Raw genomic sequence first — 18,069 nt, forward strand, 5'->3', positions numbered from 1 at the left:
AAATAAAGTCCACATATATGTCAGAACTGCCACTGAAGATAAATGGGTTAATAAGTGGTACTGTTGGAGCTTCCCAGATGGCGCTACTGGTAAAGAACCCACCTGCCAATGAAAGAGACTTAAGAGATGGTTCCATCCCTGAGTGGGGAAGATCTCCTGCAGGAAGCCATGACAACTCACTCCGGTATTCTTGCCTGGAGAATCCCCATGGACAGAGGAGCCTAGAGGGCTACAGTCCATATGATCTCAAAGAGTTGCCCACAATTGAAGCAACTTAGCACACATGGATAAGTGGTATTGTAAACATTAAATACCTGTGTATAAAAATTTAAACTGAATTCTTAACTCATATCATATTCAAATTAATACTAGATAAATTAGCAATTTAAATATGAAACTAAAACTTTAAGACTTAAAAAGAAAATGTAACTGCATATCTTTGCAATATTGAGTTAGGGAAAGATTTCTTAAAGATTCTAAAAGCATAATGAAAAAAAAACTGCCACATTAAGAACTCTGTTAACTAAAGAAAACAGGTAAAATAAAAAGATAAGCTGTTTTGGTATTTTGCAACATATATATCAGATAAAAGACTAATATCTAGAACACACCCAGATACACATACACATAAAACCTATATAAATCAAGACGAGATAAACAACTTGATAAATAGGTGAACAAGAAATACAGAAAACACGTTTTCTAATAAATATATTAAAGACTCTCAGTCTTACTCACCAGGGAAATTAAAACCACAGCGGACTATCATTTAGTACATACTAGATGTGCACAATTTAAAAATCAGATAAAATCATTTTGAAGTAAAGCAATAGGCACTCTTACATACTGCTGGTGGAAATGTAAATTATAATTATTACTACCATTTTGAAAAATTATTGAACATCTATTAAAGCTGAATATGTACATACTTAATGACTCAGCAGTTCTAGTCCCAGGGATATACCCTAGGAAAAACCTTGTACAAATGCATATGGAAATATGTTTAAAATTTCCATAACAACTGTGCTTAAAATAACAGAAAAAAATCTGGAAATAATCTAATTGTTCATTGACAATTTAATCCAACAGCAGCAATAACCTATATTGTAAAACGAAACAAAAGTGAAAAAAAAACTGAATCTCAGCTATAGGCATTTACATAGATAACACATATGAGCGTAATATGATTGGAGATAGCAAGTTACATAAAAATAAAAATATATATCATGATAACATTTATATAAATTTTACAAACATGCAAAACTGAAAAATATAGGCATCTCTCTATTATTATCAATGACTTGAGCTGGATTTCTTTTATTTGTACTGAAAGGCACTCTAGTGTGTTGGGAGTTTGGAGAAAGAGAGGGAGATAAAGAGAGATGTCTTTTGAGCTCTCAGAATCTTGGACAGGGGACCACAAGGTGGGGAAAAGATCCAAAAGCTGTTGACATAAATTTGTAAATGTTCAGAGGCTGGCAAGGGAGATGTCCTGACAAGATCAGAGATAGGAGTGGGAGGTATGAGAGAGGAAAGATGCTGAATTTAAGGGGGTTATATCTTTGAAGCCTCACTTGCCCCTTTTCATAATTTCTCTGTCGCAAAAATGCATTTCATCTTTGTTGACATCGTGTGAGGGCAGAGGGTCAGGGTAGCAATAGGAATAGAAAGGTAGCTTGGGTTTTATGAGGGTCTGGCTTTTGATCCCTATTGTTCTGTTAGTGGAAGCTGAGCTGTAAGAACAGGAAGTAATCCTTCCTGTATATTTGGCAGTGATAAGCTCTTACCTTAGATCATCAACTTCTGCTCTAGTCTGAGAGAAGCACAACTGACAGGAGATACAGAGATTGGAGAGAGTCCAGAGGCAATCAACAAAAATGATGAAATGGCTGAAAAATAGGACCTCTGAGAAAAGGTTAAAGGAACTGGGCTTTTTAGCCTGGAGAAGAGGAAACCCAAGGGTGATATAACTTTGGGAATATGAATGGTTATTGTAAGGATGATGGAGACCAGCTGTTCTTCCTGATCACAAAGGATCAAACTGCAGAAGGTGAGCTAAAACTGCAGTAGGGGAGGATTTATGCTAATTAGAGGGAAGAACTTCACAGCATGTCAGAAAGTTAAATTCTATGTCCAGTTATTAAACTAACTTAAAACTACCTGCTCTGTAATGCTTTTTGAACAGGATGGTTTAGTTTAGGGATCTGATGAGCTCTGTAGGTACCTCTACCGTTATTCTGTTTATATGCAAATTTCCAGGCTATAACAAAAATTTGCTTGCTACTAATTCCTACTAGTTTCAAGTAATAATTGGAGATTATGTCACATTCTTAGCACATATTTAGCACAACTGAAAGAAAGAAGGGTTTGAATCTTACACAGTTCTTTCCTCAATATCCAAACAAATGTTTGTATTCTTGAGATTTTAAATGGTACCTGAAATTAAAGGCAGCTTTGACTTTAATAGAAAATGGTTTGTATAATATTGAAGAGGAAATGTTTTTGTTTGGAACCACCATAGAACTTCCCTCGATAAGACACAATGTAAAAATCTTGAAAAAGCATTCCCATTTCCTAATTTGAGGTATGTAAGAAAAATCCTACATGGAAATATCTTATTTCAAGCAGAAAGTATCTGGCAATTTAGCATTCTCCATGTCAGAAGCACAGCATTTATTGTTCTCTATGGGTTAGAGAGACGAATCTTAATCACAGCCTTACACAAAGAGTATTTCTGGAATATTATTAAAAGTGGTTTCTCTATCCATCTTGGACACCAGTGTGAAACTGTGGGTTGTTTCATCTTGATGTATGCTTCCCGTGTCCCATATAAAAACTTGGAGGTGTTGCAAAACCCTTACATATTTGAGTTGAGCGACTGCTTACAGGAAATCTCTTAGGGAACCTGAGAGACCACTATAGTCAAGGAGATACTGATGGTCTTACATCTTTGCAGGACTGGCCTTTGATCTCCATTGCTCTGTTAGAAGGAGCCAGTACCTAAGAACAGGAAGTAATTATTCTAGTAAATTTGGCAGTGACAGGAACAGCCCTAGATAGAATAGTCAAGCCATTTGGCTAGGAGATCATCCTTGTTGGAAAAGTCCACCTTTGTCTCCTCAGCATGAGGCAACTCAATGGATAAAGGGCTCAAATCCCCATGATTTCCTCAACACTTTTGAGAAAGTAACACTTATTAAACTGAAGGGAAGAATAATGTCTTCTCCCAGTAAACTCTATTAGAGTTTATAATTCAAATAGTGATTTAGGCTAACTGCAGAGACTAAGCAGGTACTTGCTTATCCATGAAATCCTAAGTTAAAACCAGATTAAAAATAGAGGGAAAATGTTGATAATAACCCCAAGAAAAAGAAATGCAAAAAAGCAAAATGGATCTCTGAGGAGGCCTTACAAATAGCTGTGAAAAGAAGAGAAATGAAAAACAAAGGAGAAAAGGAAAGATATACCCATTTGAATGCAGAGTTCCAAAGAATAGCATGGAGAGATAAGAAAGCCTTCCTCAGCGATCAATGCAAAGAAATAGAGGAAAACAACAGAATGGGAAAGACTAGAGATCTCTTCAAGAAAATTAGAGATACCAAGGGAACATTTCATGCAAAGATGGGCTCGATAAAGGACAGAAATGGTATGAACCTAACAGAAGCAGAAGATATTAAGAAGAGGTGGCAAGAATACACAGAAGAACTGTATAAAAAAGATCTTCACGACCCGGATAATCACAATGGTGTGATCACTCACACTTACCTAGAGCCAGACATCCTGGAATGTGAAGTCAAGTGGGCCTTAAGAAGCATCACTACGAACAAAGCTAGTGGAGATGATGGAATTCCAGTTGAGCTATTTCAAATCCTGAAAGATGATGCTGTGAAAGTGCTGCACTCAATATGCCAGCAAATTTGGAAAACTCAGCAATGGCCACAGGACTGGAAAACGTCAGTTTTCATCCCAATCCCAAGGAAAGGCAATGCCAAAGAATGCTCAGACTACCACACAGTTGCACTCATCTCACACACTAGTAAAGTACTGCTCAAAATTCTCCAAGCCAGGCTTCAGCAATACGTGAACCGTGAACTTCCAGATGTTCAATCTGCCTTTAGAAAAGGCAGAGGAATCAGAGATCAAATTGCCAACATCCACTGGATCATCTAAAAAGCAACAGAGTTCCAGAAAAACATCTACTTCTGCTTTATTGACTATGCCAAAGCCTTTGACTATGTGGATCACAATAAACTGTGGAAAACTCTGAAAGAGATGGGAATACCAGACCACCTGACCTGCCTCTTGAGAAACCTATACGCAGGTCAGGAAGCAACAATGAGAACTGGACATGGAACAACAGACTGGTTCCAAATAGGAAAAGGAGTACGTCAAAGCTGTATATTGTCACCCTGGTTATTTAACTTCTATGCAGAGTACATCATGAGAAATGCTGGGCTGGAAGAAGCACAAGCTGGAATCAAGATTGCCGGGAGAAATATCAATAACCCCAGATATGCAGATGACACTACCCTTATGGCAGAAAGTGAAGAAGAACTAAAGAGCCTCTTGATGAAAGTGAAAGAGGAGAGTGAAAAAGTTGGCTTAAAGCTCAACATTCAGAAAACTAAGATCAGGCATCTGGTCCTATTGCTTCATGGCAAATAGATGGAGAAACAGTGGCAGACTTTATTTTGGGGGGCTTCAAAATCACTGCCAATGGCTATTGCAGCCATGAAATTAAAAGATGCTTACGCCTTGAAAGGAAAGTTATGACCAACCTAAACAACATATTGAAAAGCAGAGACATTACATTGCCAACAAAGGTCCATCTAGTTAAAGCTATGGTTTTTCCAATACTTATGTACGGATGTGAGAATTGGATTATAAAGAAAGCTGAGCACTGACGAATTGATGCTTTTGAACTGTGGTGTTGGAGAAGACTCTTGAGAGTCCCTTGGACATCAAGGAGATCCATCCAGTCCATCCTAAAGGAGATCAGTCCTGGGTGTTCATTGAAAGGACTGATGCTGAAGCTGAAACTCCAATACTTTGGCCACCTGATGCAAAGAGCTGACCCATTTGAAAGGACCCTGATGCTGGGAAAGACTGAGGGCAGGAGGAGAAGGGTATGACAGTGGATAAGATGGTTGGAGGGCATCACTGTCAATGGACATGAGTTTGGGTAAACTCTGGGAGTTGATGATGGACAGGGAGGCCTGGCATGCTGCAGTCCATGGGGTCACAAACAGTCGGACACAACTGAGAGACTGAAATGAACTGAAAATGGGAAATTCTTATAAAATATTTCTACCTTGCAATGTGATCTTGCTTTAAGTAACATATTACAATTCAAAGGCTTACTGCTTATATAGTCTTCACCTCACAGATTCCAAGAAGATGCTAGACTATCCCAGGGTCCTATAAAGAACTGTGGGTAAAACCATGTGCGTGCAAGCTAAGTCACTTTAGTTGTGTCCAGCTCTTTGCAACCCTATGGACCATAGCCTTCCCGACTCCTCTGTCTATTGCATTTCCCAGGCAAGAATACCAGAGTGGGTTGCCATTTCCTTCTCTCCAGGGTATCTTCCTGACCCATGGAAAAAAAGCCACATCTCCTGCATTGGCAGGTGGGTTCTTTACCACTAGTGCCACCTGGGGAGCCCTGATGAAACCGTAACCATTATTTAATGAACATTTACATTGTGCCCAGAGAAGGCAATGGCACCCCACTCTAGTATTCTTGCCCAGAAAATCCCATGGACAGAGGAGCCTGGTGGGCTGCAGTCCATGGGGTTGCGAAGAGTCAGACACGACTGAGCGACTTCACTTTCACTTTTCACTTTCATGCATTGGAGAAGGAAATGGCAACCCACTCCAGTGTTCTTGCCTGGAGAATCCCAGGGACGGGGGAGCCTGGTGGGTTGCCATCTATGGAGTCGCACAGAGTTGGACATGACTGAAGTGACTTAGCAGCAGCAGTACCTTGTGCCAGCTTCCTTGTGTTATTAATTTAATCTTAACATTTAAGATTGGAGTTATTACACATACACGTGGGAAAAAAATCATGGCTCAGAAAGATTAAATCCTTTGTTGAAATCATTTGACTGAAAGTGGGGGCTGCTGCTGCTGCTTAGTTGCTTCAGTCATGTCCAACTCTGTGCAGCTCTATGGACTGAAGCCCTCCAGGTTCCTCTGTCCATGGGATTCTCTAGGCTAGAATAATGGAGTAGGTTGTTATGCCTTCCTCAACGGGCCAAGCCAGGGATTGAACCTGGGTCTCCTGCATTGCAGGCAGGTTCTTTACTGCTGAGCCACCAGGGAAGCCCCAATAAGAGGGGGAACCAGGATTTAAATCTCAGTCAGAATGAAACCAGACCAATGCTTTTTCCTTCATGACCCACTTTCCAAGGAATCGATGTAGAAAGTTTAATTCCAGAATAAAACTGTAAGGGGAATTCTAGCCTTACAAAGTAAATGTAGATGTGGGTTTCTCCAATGTTGCAGCCTCCTAGAGATTCATAGAAGAGATGGGTGTTTATGCTCTTCTACTACACTCATAAGAGGTATAAGTGTTTCATGCTGCACAGAAGAGAATCCAGATACTGATGCTGAGTCAAATGCCTTCTTGAAGTTCTCACAGAGTACCTGAGATGTGCTAGACTCTAGAATTGGCAGGATTCCTTTTACAGCTGTAAGTTTACAGACATCCTCATATTTTCTCCATAGCTGTGGAACATTTAGTCTTTCCCAGGGACACTAGAGTTTGCATGGATATACATTTTAACATTTTACTGAGCAACACAGTAAAAAGCAATTCAAAGAATTAACTAAACTTCTACTGACATCTTCGTTTGAATTAATATAAGAAACATCTCCAAATCGAGTATTTAAAGTACTTTAGATCTTGGAAGCTCAAAGTCTGAAATGATGAGGTAATTCTATAAAAAAAAAAAAACATAGAGATAAGGGGGTGGGATAAACAAATATAAGAATTAAAAACTTGGATGCCTCTAGGACTTTATGGAGAGACTAGACCACAAGGAACTTGCCAAATTATGTATTATGTTTAGTTGCTAAGTCATATCCAACACTTTTGCAGCCCCATGGACTGTAGCCTGCCAGGCTCCTCTGTCAATGGGATTCTCCAGGCAAGGGTAGTGAAATGGATTGCCATTTCCTCCTCCAGGGGTTGAACCCATGTCTCTTGCTTGGCAAGTGGATTCTTTACCACTGAGCCACCTGATAATTGTGAACTAACATCCATGCAGAGTGCATCATGCAAAATGCCAAGCTGAATGAATCAAAAGCTGGACTTGAGATTTCAAAGAGAAATATCAACAACCTCAGATATGCAGATGATACCATTCTAATGGCAGAAACAGAAGAGGAACTAAAGAGCCTCTTGATGAGGGTGAAAGAGGAGAGTGAAAAAACTTGCTTAAACTCAACATTCAAAAAACTAAAATCATGGCATCTGCTCCCTTCATGGCATCACTTCATGGCAAATAGATGAGGAAAAAGTGGAAACAGTGACAGATTTTATTTTCTCGGGCTCCAAAATCACTGCAAATGGTGACTGCAGCTGTGAAATTAAAAGACACTTGCTCCTTGGAAGGAAAGCTGTAAAAACTTAGGAAATCAACCCTGAATATGCATTGGAAGGACTGATGTTGAAGCCAAACCTCCCAATACTTTGGCCACCTGATGTGAAGAGCTGGCTAATTGGAAAAGACCCTGACACTGGGAAAGATTGAGGGCAAGGGGAGAAGGAAGTGACAGAGGATGAGATGGTCAGATAGCATCACTGACTATCTCCATACCACCATATAGTTCTATACCACCATTGGGCTTCCCTGGTGGCTCATTGGTAAAAATCCACCTTCAGTACAGGAGTCGCAAAAGACATGGGTTCATGGGTTCAATCCCTGGGTTGGGAAAATCCTCTGGAGGAGGGCATGGCAACCCACTCCAGTATCCTTGCCTGAAGAATCTCATGGACTAAGGAGCCTAGTGGACTACAGTCCATAGGGTTGCAAAAGAGTTGGACCTGACTGAAGTGACTTAGCACAGCATACATATCACCATTAACACATTGTCTTATTACTATAGTTTTATATTGTCATAAAGTTTAGTACTGTAACTCCTAATTTTGCTTTTCTTTTCCTAAATATTTTGACTAAAGTTTTACCTGTCTATATAATTATTAGAAGAAAGTTGGTAGTTCCTAGACAACTTTTGGGTATTTGATTTGAATTCCATTAATCTTTACAATAATCTGGGAGATAATTTTTACTGTAATAATTGACACATCCAATTTATGAATATTATATATTTCTTCATTTATTTGGGTCTTCTTTAAATTTTCTCAGTAATTTTATGTACATTCTTCAATTTATCACTCTGTATCTGTAATAATGCATCTCTTTCATTCCTGATATATTTTGTGTTTTCTGTATTCTTGATCAGTCTATATAGTGGATTATCAATTTTATTGACCTTTTAAAAGACCAGCTTTTAGTTTAGTTTAGCTCTGGGTCAGAATCTAAAGCTAGACTTTTAATTATTGACAAAACATCTTGTATTGATCCTCCATATCCATTTCTGTGGGGCAAAACAATGAAGGCAAATGTTGCTTTTGCATACAATGCACAAGAGAGGAACTCTGAAATTTTGGCTTTGGGAGGTTATGTGAGGCAGATGACATATCTGTTCCTCCTCCTTCCCAGAAGAGAGAATAAGAAAAAGAGGGAGGGAAGGAGAGAGAGAGAGAGAGACAAGGAATGAAAGAGGGACAGAGAGAGAGAGAGAAACTTTAACTCTGTAAAGCAAAGAAATTTTCTCTGAGGGTAGGGGGAAAGGCTCTAAGATTTTATTGTTCTTTGGAATGGAAGCAAATGTCAGTAGGAGAGATATCTCAGAAAAAGAAATAAAAAGAATCCAGATTGGAAAAAGAAGAAGTTAAACTCTCACTGTTTGTAGATGACATGATCCTCTACATAGAAAACCTGAAGGACTCCACCAGAAAATTTACTAATCAATGAATACAGTAAAGTTGTAGGATATAAAATTAACACACTAACAATGAGAAAACAGAAAGAGAAATTAAGGAAATAATTCCATTCACCACTGCAATGAAAAGAATAAAATACTTCAGAATATATCTACCTAAAGAAACAAAAGACCTATATATAGAAACCTATAAAACACTGATGAAAGAAATCAAAGAGGACACAAATAGATGGAGAAGTATACCGTGTTCGTGGGTCGGAAGAATCAATATAGTGAAAATGAGTATACTACCCAAAACAATCTATAGATTCAATGTAATTCTGATCAGGCTACCAACAGTATTTTTTCAGAGAATTAGAAGAAATAATTTCAAATTTTGTATGGAATTACAAAAAACAGCTTTGGCTATTGCTTTGAATAGCCAAACCAATCTTGAGAAAGAAGAATGGAACTGGAGGAATCAACTTGCTTGACTTCAGGCTATACTACAAAGCTGCAGTCATCAAGACAGTATGGTACTGGCACAAAGAAACAAATATAGATCAATGGAACAAAATAGAAAGCCCAGAGATAAATCCATGCACCTATGGACACCTTATCTTTGACAAAGGAGGCAAGAATGTACAATGGAAAAAAGACCATCTCTTTAACAAGTGGTGCTGGGAAAACTGGTCAACCACTTGTGAAAGAATGAAACTAGAACACTTTCTAACACCATACACAAAAATAAACTCAAAATGGATTGAAGATCTAAATGTAAGACCAGAAACTATAAAACTCCTAGAGGAAAACATAGACAAAACACTCTCTGACATAAATCATAGCAGGATTCTCTATGACTCACCTCCCAGAGTAATGGAAATAAAAGTAAAAATATACAAATGGGACCTAATTAAACTTAAAAGCTTTTGCACAACAAAGGAAACTATAAGCAAGGTGAAAAGACAGACTTCAGAATGGGAGAAAATAATAGCAAATGAAGAAACTGACAAAGAATTAATCTCAAAAATATACAAGCAACTCCTGCAGCTCAATTCCAGAAAAATAAGCGACCCAATCAAAAAATGGGCCAAAGAACTAAACAGACATTTCTCCAAAGAAAACATACAAATGGCTAACAAACACATGAAAAGATGCTCAACATCACGCATTATCATAAAAATGCAAATCAAAACCACAGTGAGGTAATATCTCATGACAGTCAGAATGGCTGCTATTAAAATGTCTACAAGCAATAAATGCTGGAGAGGGTGTGGGGAAAAGAGAACCCTCTTTTGCTGTTAGTGAGAATGCAAACTAGTACAGCCACTATGGAGAACAGCGTGAAGATTCCTTAAAAAACTGAAAATAGAACTGCCATACAACACAGCAATCCCACTTCTGGGCATACACACCAAGGAAACCATAATTGAAAGAGACATGTGTACCCCAATGTTCATTGCAGCACTGTTTATAATAGCCAGGACATGGAAGCAACCTAGGTGTACATCGGCAAATGAATGGATGAGAAAGCTGTGGTACATATACACAATGGACTATTCAGTTCAGTTCAGTCACTCAGTCGTGTCTGACTCTTTGCGACCCCATGAATCGCAGCACGCCAGGCCTCCCTGTCCATCACCAACTCCCAGAGTTCACTCAGACTCACGTCCATTGAGTCAGTGATGCCATCCAGCCATCTCATCCTCTGTCGTCCCCTTCTCCTCCTGCCCCCAATCTCTCCCAGCATCAGAGTCTTTTCTAATGAGTCAACTCTTCGCATGAGGTGGCCAAAGTACTGGAGTTTCAGCTTTAGCATCATTCCTTCCAAAATACACCCAGGGCTGATCTCCTTCAGAATGGACTGGTTGGATTTCCTTGCAGTCCAAGGGACTCTCAGGAATCTTCTCCAACACCCAGTTCAAAAGCATCAATTCTTCGGCACTCAGCTTTGTTTACAGTCCAACTCTCACATCCATACATGACCACTGGAAAAGTCATAGCCTTGACTAGACAGACCTTGGTTGGCAAAGTAATGTCTCTGCTTTTGAATATGCTATCTAGGTTGGTCATAACTTTTCTTCCAAGGAGTAAGTGTCTTTTAATTTCATGGCTGCAATCACCATCTGCAGTGATTTTGGAGCCTAAAAATATAAAGTCAGCCACTGTTTCCACTGTTTCCCCTGTTTCCCCATCTATTTCCCACGAAGTGATGGGACCATTGCCATGATCTTTGGTTTTTGAATGTTGAGCTTTAAGCCAACTTTTTCACTCTCCTCTTTCACTTTCATCAAGAGGCTTTTTAGTTCCTCTTCACTTTCTGCCATAAGGGTGGCATCATCTGCATATCTGGGATTATTGATATTTCTCCTGGCAATCTTGATTCCAGCTTGTGCTTCTTCCAGCCCAGCGTTTCTCATGATGTACTCTGCATAGAAGTTAAATAAGCAGGGTGACAATATACAGCCCTGACATACTCCTTTTCCAATTTGTAACCAGTCTGTTGTTCCATGTCCAGTTCTCATTGTTGCTTCCTGAGCTGCATATAGGTTTCTCAAGAGGCAGGTCAGGTGTTCTGGTATTCCCATCTCTTTCACAGTTTTCCACAGTTTATTGTGATCCACACAGTCAAAGGCTTTGGCATAGTCAATAAAGCAGAAATAGATGTTTTTCTGGAACTCTCTTGCTTTTTAGATGATCCAGTGGATGTTGGCAATTTGATCTCTGGTTCCTCTGCCTTTTCTAAAAGCAGACTGAACATCTGGAAGTTCACGGTTCACATATTGGTGAAGCCTGGCTTGCATTTGAATCAGTTCTAATAAAGTGGATGAAACTGGAGCCTATTATACAGAGCGAAGTAAGTCAGGGGGAAAAAAAAACACCAATACAGTATATTAATGCATATATATGGAATTTAGACAGAGAAGGCGATGGCACCCCACTCCACTACTCTTGCCTGGCAAATCCCATGGGCAGAGGAGCCTGGTAGGTTGCAGTCCATGGGGTCGCGAAGAGTCGGACATGACTGAGGGACTTCCCTTTCGCTTTTCAGTTTCATGCATTGGAGAATGAAATGGCAACCCACTCCAGCGTTCTTGCCTGGAGAATCCTAGGGATGGAGGAGCCTGGTGGGCTGCCATCTATGGGGTCACCCAGAGTCAGACACAACTGAAGCGACTTAGTAGCAGCAGCAAGCAGCTTGGAATTTAGAAAGATGGTGACAATGACCCTATACGTGAGACAGCAAAAGAGACACAGACATAAAGAACAGACTGTTGGACTCTGTGGGAGAAGGCGAGAGTAGGATGATTTGAGAGAATAGAATTGAAACATGTATATTATCATATGTGAAATAGATCGCCAGTCCAGGTTCGATGCATGAGACAGGGTCCTCAGGGCTGGTGTACTGGAATGACGCTGAGGGATGGGATGGGGAGGGAAGTGGGACAGAGGGTCAGGATGGGGAACATATGTACACCCATGGCTGATTCACATGAATGTATGGCAAAAAAACACCACAATATTGTAAAGTAATTAGCCTCCAATTAAAATTTTTAAAAAATAAACCTTGTAGGAATTCTTTCTCTTAGAGTTGCTATTCAGTCATCTTTTAAACCTGATGTTAGCTCTCTTTGCTCACAAAGTCCTGAGTGTACATATATTTGAAAATAGTCATAGTCATTTTCCAACACCTTCCCTCTACTTGCTTTGTTTTCTTTTTCTTTTTCTAGCTTAAGGAAGAAGCTTAATTATTTTTAAAACTTTTAACAAAATATGTGAAGCTATAGATATTACCTTAAGCACTATCCTAGATATAAATGTTGTCTTTTCATTATTATTCAGTTCAATGTATTATCTAATATCTCTTAATATTTGCCAAAAGGTTGTTTAAAACTGTGTTGTTTACTCTTTCAAATATTGAAGAATTTTCCAGTATCCTGTTGTATTCCTTTCTGGAGTAGTTCAGTTTTGGTCAAGAATATACTGTGTATGATTTCAGTAGTTAAAAATTTATTGAAAGTTGGTTTGTAGCTCAACATATGTTTTTTATAGTTAAAGTTCAATGAATACTTGAAAGTAATGTGTAGTCTTAGTAGTTAGGTGGAGCATTATGTAAACATCATTGAGGTCAAACTGATTGTGTAGTTCAAATCTATATCAATTTTCTGTCTGTTAATTCTATGAATCACTGAGAGAGGAGTATTGAAATCATTAACAATAATTGGGCTTTGTTTATTTCTTCTTGCAGTTTATTCTTTTTTTTAAAAAGCTTTTCTTTATGTCTTTTGAATTCCTCATTTTAAATGGATTTGGATTTGCAATATTAAATCCCAAATTCTTTATGTAGACTCTTTCATTATTGTGAAATCTGTTTTTTCCCCCCACTGGGAATAGTCTTTTTCAAGTTTATTTTATAGACATCATGAAAAGAAATCTAAATTTCAGTCAGTATTAGTCAGTTCAGTCCCTCAGTCATGTCTGACTCTTTGCAACCCCATGAACCGCAGCATGCCAGGCCTCCCTGTCCATCACCAACTCCTGGAGTTTACCCAAACTCGTGTCCATTGAGTCAGTGACGCCCTCCAACCATCTCATCCCCTGTCATCCCCTTCTCCTCCTGCCCTCAATCTTTCCGAGCATCAGGGTCCTTTCAAATGGGTCAGCTCTTTGCATCAGGTGGCCAAAGTATTGGAGTTTCAGCTTCAGCATCAGTCCTTCCAATGAATACCCAGGACTGATCTCCTTTAGGATGGACTGGTTGGATCTCCTTGCAGTCCAAGGGACTCTCAAGAGTTTTCTCCAACACCACAGTTCAAAACCATCAATTCTTTGGCACTCAGCATTCTTTATAGTCCAACTCTCACATCCATACATGACCACTGGAAAAATTACAGCTTTGACTAGACAGACCTTTATTGGCAAAGTAATGTCTCTGCCTTTTATTATGCTGTCTAGGTTGGTCATAACTTTTCTTCCAAGGAGTAAGTGTCTTAATTTCATGGCTGTAGTCACCATCTGCAGTGATTTTTGGAGCCCCGTAAAATAAAGTCTGCCACTGTTTCTCCATCTATTTGCCATGAAGCAATGGGACCATTGCCATGATCCTAATTTTCTGAATGTTGAACTTTAAGCCAACTTTTTCACTCTCCTCTTTCACTTTCATCAAGAGGCTCTTTAGTTCTTCACTTTCGGCCATAAGGGTGGTGTCATCCGCATATCTGAGGTTATTGATATTTCTTCCAGCAATCTTGATTCCAGCTTGTGCTTCTTCCAGCTCAGCATTTCTAATGATGTCCTCTGCATGTAAGTTAAATAAGCAGGGTGACAATATACAGCCTTGACGTACTCCTTTCCCCTTTGTAACCAGTCTGTTGTTCCATGTCCAGTTCTAACTGTTGCTTCATAAACTGTATACAGGTGTCTCAAGAGGCATGTCAGGTCATCTGGTATTCCTATGTCTTTCAGAATTTTCCAGAGATTTTTAAAATATTATTCACAGATGTTAGTATAGACATTCCAGTTTTCTTCTGTTTGGATAGTATATCTTTGTCAGTGCTTTTGAAAAAAAATTTCTTTTAACATATGTGTATCTCTGTATTTCAAGTAACATTTTAATAGATGGAATATAATCCAGTCTTGTTATATTATCCAAAAGGACAATCTATGCCTTTTAATTGGAGTAATATAATTACTCATATTTAATGCAGTTATGGTGCTCTTGAGTTCAAATCTGTCCTTTTGCTATTTATCTTTTGTCATTTTCTTGTTCCTTTTGACCCTTTTTCCTTCTCCCATCCGAGTACTAATGAAACCTGGTCCTGCTGTCTTCTGAGGTCAAAAGAGATGGCTGTAGATGTTTCTTCCTTCTTTTTTTTTTAAACTAATTTAATTTTTAAAGTATTTTTTTAGTATTTCATTTTATTTTTATTATTTAGACTTATTAGCTATATGTCTGTGCTTTATATTTTTATTAGATATTCTAGAGTTTTCAGTATATATTTTTAACCTATCACAATCTAGCTCAGTAGTTAACAAATATTTTTCAATTAAGGGCCAAGTAGCAATATTTTAGCTTCATGGGCCACATAAGATCTCTGTTGTATATTCTGTTTGTTACCCTTTCAAAATACAAAAAAGAAATGTTTAGCTTGTGGACCTGAGAAAATCAGGACACAAACCAGATTTGGCCTATGGATCATAGTTGCTTTAGCTTTGCTCTTTACACCACATCACACAAAATGTAAGGAACTTACAGCAGTGGAGTGCTATTTACCCTTCATCCTTGATGCTATTTTTGTCATATTTATCCTCCTGCATTTAAGCCCTACTCTTTGTTGTTATAAATTTAAATAGTCAACTGTCTTTGAAAGAAAATTTAAAAGTAAAAAGATATTTTATATTTATCTATTATTTCAGGTATTTTATCCAAGTATACATCTGGTATACCTTTAGCTTGAAGAATTTTTTTTTAACATTTGACATTTAGTATTTTTAACATTTCTTCTTGTGTTACTCAGCTGGGTATGAATTCTCCAGGCTTTGCTTGTCTGAAAAAGTGTTTATTTAACCTTCAATTTTGAAACAAATATTCACTTAATATAGAATTATTTGTTGATTTTTCTTTCTTTTACTGCTTTAAATGTGTCAGTTTATTGGCTTTGTCTTGTATTTTTCATGATGAGAAGTCTGTAGTCATTTTTATGTTTATTTTTCAATTGTATAAAATGTTATTTTTCTCTCTTCTTGCCCTAAATTTTTTTTTAATTGTTGACTTTAAACAATTTATTATAGTGGTTCCTGGTGTGGTTTTCTTTGTGCTACTAAGTTATCAAGTCTGAAATATTTTGGTTGTTATTTCTTCCTGTTTTATTTGTTTGTTTGTTTTTGTTTTTCTGTCCTTATAAAATTCTTCCCCCAGTCTTTGACTTCAAGTAGTACATACATTGGTTCATTTATTGTTGTCTCACAGGTGACTTGGGATCCAAAATATTTTTTCAATCTTTTTTTAAATCTGTATACTTCAGTTTAAATATATTTACTGATATGTCAAATTCATTTTTTTTTTCTGATGGGTTTACTATGTTGTTAAGCCTATATAGTGATTTTTTCATTTTTTTCATTTCAAATATTATATTTTTAAGCTTTAGAAGTTTTATTTGTTATTTAAAATATATTATTTTTTTATTCATGAAGTTTGTGCATTCCTTTAAATCACTGAACATATTTGTGAAAACTGATTTAAAGTTTTCCCTCTGTTATTTCTGGCTCTCCTTTATTAATTTATTTTTCTCTTGGTTATGCTTTAAATTTTGTTACTTTTCAGGTAATGATATTTGTATTATATATAGCAACATAGTTATATTTCATTGGATGCTAGATGTTATGAATCATACATTGCTGACTATTTTGGATTTTATTTTTATTTAAAGTGCTTTAAAGTTTTGGGGCATGGAGTCAAGTTACTTGCAAGTAGTCATCATGCAAGGAATCATGCATCCAAGGAATCATCACGATTCCTTCAAAGCCTTTTTGTTTGTTTTAGGCTTTATTAGGACAGATCTAAAATTGCCTTACTCTATTTGGCAAATAGATGAGGAAACAATGGAAACAGTTATAGACTTAATCTTCTTGGGCTCCAAAATCACTGCAGATGGTGACTGCAGACATGAAATTAAAATATGCTTGCTTCTCAAAAGAAAAACTATGACAAATCTAGACAGCATATTAAAAAGCAGAGCCATTACTTTGCCAACAAAGTGAAAGTTGCTCAAGTAAAAGTTGCTCTGTTGTGTCCGGCTTTTTGTGACCTTTCACTTTCACTTTTCACTTTCATGCATTGGAGAAGGAAATGGCAACCCACTCCAGTGTTCTTGCCTGGAGAATCCCAGGGATGGGGGAGCCTCGTGGACTGCCATCTGTGGGGTCGCACAGAGTCGGACACGACTGAAGCGACTTAGCAGCAGCAGCAGCATGGACAGTACAGTCCATGGAATTCTCCAGGCCAGCACACTGGAGTGGGTAGTCTTTCCCTTCTCCAGGGGATTTTCCCAATCCAGGGATCGAACTCAGGTCTCCTGCATTGCAGGCAGATTCTTTACCAGCTGAGCCACAAGGTAAGCCCTTTCCGACAAAAGTCCATTTAATTCAAAGCTATGTTTTTTTCCACTAGTCTTGTATGGATGCGAAAAGCTGAGCACCAAAGAATTGATGCTTTTGAACTGTGGTGTTGGAGAAGACTTGAGAGTCCCTTGGACTGCAAGGAGATCAAACCAGTCCACTCTAAAGGAAATCAATCCTGAATGTTCATTGGAAGGACTGATGCTGAAGCTCCAATACTTTGGCCACCTAATGAGAAAAACTGTCTCATTAGAAAAGACCCTGCTGCTGGAAAGGATTGAAGGCAGGAGGAGAAGGGGACAACAGAGGATGAGATGGTTGGATGGCATCGCCAACTCTATTGTCATGAGTTTGAGTAGGCTCCGGGAGTTGATGATGGACAGGGAAGCCTGGCGTGCTACACTCCATGGGGTCACAAAGAGTTGGACACAACTGAGCGACTGAATTGAACTGAACTAGGGTTTGTTTAACCTTTCTTCTAATGTGGTCCTCATGAAATCTCTGTTGAATACCTCAAGTATTCAACAAGATCTTCTACCACAGCCAGTGAAAACTTGTATGTATGCCTGCCCCTTATGAGCTTTGGAAATTGTTCGGTTTACACCTCTCAGATAGTTTATCTTTGTCAAGCCTCACAGAATTTTACCTGGAGTATATACAGGTTAGTATTAATCTAAGATTCAGCCCAAGAATCTTGGGAGTCCTTGGGTAGATTCCAGACGTCTTTAGTCCCTCTTCTCCAGTACTTATCCTGCAAATTCTAGCTTCTTTGTTCTCCATGGACTGTAATTTGACCCTTTGATTCTGTGAGCCTGGGTTCTCTTCTACCCTGAAAACTAAGTTGATCATAGGCTTCATCCCATTTGTCTCTCTGTTAGAGAGCACATTCCAGACTTCCCTGTCATTCAGTGGTTGAAAACAGTTGTTTCATATAGTGAGTCTAGTTTTCTAATCATCTAGCTG

Source organism: Capra hircus, chromosome 2, assembly GCF_001704415.2.
Source record: "Capra hircus breed San Clemente chromosome 2, ASM170441v1, whole genome shotgun sequence".
NCBI lineage: Eukaryota > Metazoa > Chordata > Mammalia > Artiodactyla > Bovidae > Capra > Capra hircus.